Below are 6,000 nucleotides of genomic sequence, written 5' to 3'. Positions count from 1 at the left end.
TACAAGACTCGAGGTTTGCAATATATATATTGATGTGTGGCGTTATGTAGCTTCTACTTTACAGTACCTGTATCAAAACACCCTTAGTTACAGAGATCCACAGCACCTGTATCAAAGCACCCTTAGTTACAGAGATCCAATGTACGTGTCCATGTATATGACAGACGCAGCAATACAGTCAATGTTTTCATGGAAGATAAGCTGTAGACGTGCAAACCTATGCTAGCTGTAACATCGAGCTAAGTCTCAAGTTCCTTCCTGGTTTTTTTTAAGTGACCACTTCAACATGTGGTCTTTGTCTTAATGTAAACCTGTACCTGAGGATGTGTCATTCACCATTACAGTACGGTACGGTACAATACTGTACGGTATAGTACAGTACGGTATGGTGCAGTACGGTATTGTACAGTACGGTTCGGTATATTACAGTGCAGTGTAGTACAGTGCAATACACTACGGTATGGTACAGTGAGTACATTGTATGTGTGTCTGTGATCTTGTGTGTGTGTCTGTGATCTTGTGTGTCTGTGATCTTGTATGTGTGTCTGTGATCTTGTATGTGTGTCTGTGATCTTGTGTGTGTGTCTGTGATCTTGTATGTGTGTCTGTGATCTTGTGTGTCTGTGATCTTGTATGTGTGTCTGTGATCTTGTATGTGTGTCTGTGATATTGTATGTGTGTCTGTGATCTTGTATGTGTGTCTGTGATCTTGTATGTGTGTCTGTGATCTTGTGTGTCTGTGATCTTGTATGTGTGTCTGTGATATTGTATGTGTACAGTGATCTTGTATGTGTGTCTGTGATCTTGTATGTGTACAGTGATCTTGTATGTGTGTCTGTTATCATCATTTCAGTGGATTGTTTGTGGATCGTAGGGACGTAACCCCACCTCTCCATCGTCCTTGGTTTTGTGGCGACTCCTCTAAGTTGGTTCATAACAATCCGTCTGCCTGTCCTTCACTAACAACTGATCTTTCCCAAGTCTATTTTTGCCTACCTACTTTCCTCTTTCCTTAGGGATTCCAATCGCCTGTCCAGTGATGTTCTTTTGTTGGCATGCACAAGATGTGTCCAAACCATTTGTCAATTAACAAACTGTATCTGTATATAAACAAGAGACTAGCGTTGATTTATTTCACCAAAGCACGACAGCGTACAACTACGTAAAGTGTACAAGATTCCCGTAAAATTACTTTATCTCACGCCGCTACAGTACACTTAAACCTTGCATGATGAAAGGAATGCAAAGCTAGGATTTGTTCCCACGACAGGAAGTATGATACGACAAACTCTATTGTTCTGGCGCTATGGGTAACGCTGCATGGTAAGCTGTTAATAACGGTAGAACAATTCACAGCTGGTGCGGCTCAACTGAGATTTCAATCGAAAGTTTTAATACAAGAACGTTATGTTATTTTTACAGCGATGTAAAGTGATACCTTTGTAGCTGCACTGAAATATTTCGGACAAAAATCTTTGTAGAAAAATAAACAAAGTACTTGACGTTAGTTCAACAACGAATTGTTTCGTTTACTTTCTCTTTTGTTGAATAGCGAGAAATTCCATGTAAAGTTTTTAAGTTTTTAAGTCTCTGTGTGTTTATGTGTGTGTACACGTGTGTTTGCTTGGGTCTGTATGCGTGTGTTATATGCTTGTGTGTATATGAGTAAGTGTGGGGATGAGTGTGTTAGTGTGTGTCTATATATATATATATATATATATATATATATATATATATATATATATATATATATATATATATATATATATATATATATATATATATATATATATATATATATATATATATATATATATATATATATATATATATATGTATATATATATATATATATATATATATATATATATATATATATATATATATATATATATATATATATATATATATATATATATATATATATAAACATGCATATATATATATATATATATATGCAGTATATAAAAGAGTACATTTCTACAAGCAAGATATGTGCTCAGTTTGTCACACTCATGTCACCTCGACCTTTTGTCGTGTCGGATAGATCAGTCACCGACACGACCTATTCAAGCCACTTCTCGCTCTTGTCTCACAAACCTCCGCCGTTGTAGTGGGCCGTTAAATCAGCGGGAATCACGTGACGATATATTTGCTGTGGGGTCCTATTTCCCCTCGACTCTATGTACGTATGTCTACGGCGGTCACGGGTGGGCTTATGGTTCCCTGTACCATTTGTTTTTTGTCGTGTCTTGACGAACAGAACGCTGACAAACTTCTACAAACTTCTACAAACTCATACAAACGCGAGGCCGTTCTGCTCAAATATTAGCTGTAAAAGAACCAGGGTCTGAAGACTTTCTCGGTGCCGAGCTTTTAGCGTGTGACGTAATACACAAGAGGGATATATTATTATTGTTGGTCTATATTGAATATGTTTCTATCAGTCTCTATCACGTCCTTTATAAAGTCCTATAGAAGCCTATCTTTAAGACGTACCAAAGAGTCATCACACACGTACGTCATGTTGTAATCACGTCATTGTCACCTTCATCACGTCCTTAAGACGTCATTATATGTCCTTTAGACGTGCTGCAGATGTTTTACCTTCAAATCGAGATTTTCTAAAGTCTACATCAAAACGTCATCATCAAGACTACCAGAAAATGACATCAAAACACTCTTACGACATCAACATTTATTCATTAAACAGTTAAAGATGTTTTAATATCATTAAGACAATATCTACAACACATCGGGACATACACCTCAACATACACCTCAACTTACACCTCAGATCCCAGCCTAAACTGGTATGATCTTTAGCACTCAGATCCTAGCCTAAACTGGTAGGATCTTTAGCACTCATATCCCAGCCTAAACTGGTATGATCTTTAGCACTCAGATCCTAGCCTAAATAGGATCTTTAGCACTCAGATCCTAGCCTAAACTGGTAGGATCTTTAGCACTCAGATCCCAGCCTAAACTGGTATGATCTTTAGCACTCAGATCCTAGCCTAAATAGTATCTTTAGCACTCAGATCCTCGCCTAACTAGGATCTTTAGCACTCAGATCCTAGCCTAAATAGGACCTTTAGCACTCAGATCCTCGCCTAACTAGGATCTTTAGCACTCAGATCCTAGCCTAAATAGGATCTTTAGCACTCAGATCCTAGCCTAAATAGGATCTTTAGCACTCAGATCCTCGCCTAAATAGGATCTTTAGCACTCAGATCCTAGCCTAAATATGATCTTTAGCACTCAGATCCTAGCCTAAATAGGATCTTTAGCACTCAGATCCTAGCCTAAATAGGATCTTTAGCACTCAGATCCTAGCCTAAATATGATCTTTAGCACTCAGATCCTAGCCCAAATAGGATCTTTAGCACTCAGATCCTAGCCTAAATAGGATCTTTAGCACTCAGATCCTAGCCTAAATATGATCTTTAGCACTCAGATCCTAGCCTAAATAGGATCTTTAGCATTCAGATCCTAGCCTAAATAGGATCTTTAGCACTCAGATCCTAGCCTAAATAGGATCTTTAGCACTCAGATCCTAGCCTAAACTGGTAAGATCTTTAGCACTCAGATCCTAGCCTAAATAGGATCTTTAGCACTCAGATCCTAGCCTAAATAGGATCTTTAGCACTCAGATCCTAGCCTAAACTCAGTCCCCTACAGGCACCCCGTGTGACGTGGCTTAGTGTCACTGTGACGAAGCTCCGTCACGCCACAGAGTATTAAATTACCGTTAGTCTCTGGACGCTTGGCCTCTCTGACCGTGAATATAAGCAAGGTCAATGAACCGTGACTCGATGAACCGTGACGCAATGAACCGTGACTCGATAAACCACTGTCGCGCGTTCAATAACATTGTGTACATCACAAACGTGGATTTGATTTTGGCTGAAGGTCAGGAACCTCTGACAAGGAACCGACTAAGTTTTGTGAGTAAAGAAATATTTTTTTAGTTAGATCATGTATGCAGTGATAGAATGATACATATTAGCTTTAATTTCACTGTATAACCCATGCTGAAATATTTATATATATATATATATATATATATATATATATATATATATATATATATATATATATATATATATATATATATATATATATATATATATATATATATATATATATATATATATATATATATATTGTCATGTATTAATTGTCAATCCCACTATTAAATCAAGATTTCTTAAAACCTACATCAAAAGAAATATTTTATGTATATTATCTAAGGAGATGAGCATCATCAAACTTAATAAATAAATAAAAATTACTAACTACAAAATTTTCCAATGCTTATATTAATCCGTCTCTAAAAGTCACTAGCTTATTTATACCCGTGCTTGGCTACGGTACTAGAAATGGCGCATCGCTCTGACAGATGTCCTTGTGTATGTGTCGCACTAAGCTAGGAAATTGTCATAGATAAACACAAAAACAGGTTTGGGTTATGATTAGTCAGCTATAATTTCGAGTGTGCCTTCCTAAACAAAACAAAAAAAAAACATTATTGTATAATAACAAGATTTGTCTATGTCCAATCCTATGGTTAGAAAACAGTGGCGGATCAGGTTTAGGGCTGACTTGCAAACATGTCGTGGCCTGTGATTTTTAAAAAAAAAAATAAAGGTACCTGGTGGAATGGGCAATAGGGGTAGGATTTTTTTTAAAGCGGGAAGACGTAACTATAAAATTATTAGCCTAATTAATGATAGAGTTTCGACAACACTTAACTTAAGGATATGTTCAAGGTGCTCATTCAGTAGTCATTTTCTGTGAACCATATTATCTGGAGACCATTTGAGGGTAACTTTAGCATGATACAGTAGCATAGGTGGTAGCTGGAGCCACTGGCGTCACAAGGTTGAACAACTCACTCTGTGGTAACACGGGTTGTCCCCCCCCCCCACCTCCCCCGCTAAAGATATAATGTGGTGTCACCTGCTTCCCCGTCCCTAGGATGTTTGTCACATTTTTTCTAATGATGATTTTAACTTTAATATGCTATTACTTAATTAAACTAACCGGAAAAGCAGATTATCTCATCACAATGCTACTTTTCAATTTGGTATCACCCCGTTGTATTTTTGTATTGTGTAACTCGGTGCAATTCGCACCCTCACCCCGCCTTGTGACGCCATTGACTGGAGTCACCTTCACCCCCCCCCCCCCCCCCCCAACAACCACACACATACATACACGGCTGTAAATCATGTTCCGCCTGTATAAACTGCGATAGTGATTTTATTTTTACAATTGAGCTTATCATGATTTTGATATACTTATGACTGACTCAGTGACTGCCAGTGTTTCACAATTATTACCAAATCCAAACTCTCCTTCTCGTTAACGCAGTTCTCCCTCGCTCTCTAACCCGTTAACCCGCTGTTTCGTAACTTCAATATTTGGCCATCGTGTGTATTTAAATACCGGGCCATCGTGTGTATTTGTTCAACCGCGGTGGCCGAGCTATGACGTTATCGTTAAATAAACCAAAACTCTAAACCGAGTCGAAAATGGTCTCAATACAAAGTGTAAACAAACGTTGGGCAGGAGTCGGCGAAAATATGGCAACATTTTTAAGACCCTCGCTCTCTCTCGCGCTGCGGTCGTCACCTCGAGCGAGATCTCGCGAGAAGAGAGACGGCTACAATCCTGCGCGGCGAGACGGGCTATTTCAACACTACACGGCACGTGACGTCACACAGTCGTCGAGGCTATTGCAGCAGCGCGTGGACTTTACCGCTTGTTGTGTTATTTCCGGTGAAGAATTTAACGGCTAATATACATCAGGTAAGAGAGTTTTTAACAAGAGAAACGTATTTTAATTTTTTATTTCGGGCTTTAGAATTAATTGCTTAAAAACTCTGATTTGTTAATTAGTTCGTCTGTCTTCAGCTGTGTCAGTAATCACACGCAGATATCTTGCCAGGTACTAAAAAGTGTAGATTAAACTAAAAATGTAGAAGATTTCGTAAA

General features: G+C 38.1%; 1 protein-coding gene across 2 annotated transcripts in view; it reads left to right on the top strand.

Annotated features, from left to right (window-relative positions):
* The first annotated feature begins 391 nt into the window (after nucleotides 1–391).
* LOC131954463 (serine/arginine repetitive matrix protein 1-like) overlaps nucleotides 392–6,000 on the top strand; it is a 32,345-nt gene continuing 26,736 nt past the window's right edge. The window contains exon 1 of one of the 2 annotated variants that reach the window (XM_059318168.1): nucleotides 392–458. The gene's annotated coding sequence lies outside the window, so the exon portion shown is untranslated. Of the gene's footprint in view, nucleotides 459–5,740; nucleotides 5,815–6,000 lie in introns of those variants that run through there. The other variant, XM_059318167.1, reaches the window with a different exon arrangement.

The sequence above is a fragment of the Physella acuta genome, unplaced genomic scaffold (assembly GCF_028476545.2).
Source record: "Physella acuta isolate Inbredline_101_S28 unplaced genomic scaffold, ASM2847654v3 ptg001000l, whole genome shotgun sequence".
NCBI lineage: Eukaryota > Metazoa > Mollusca > Gastropoda > Physidae > Physella > Physella acuta.
This window is presented reverse-complemented; position numbering and strand designations above follow the sequence as displayed.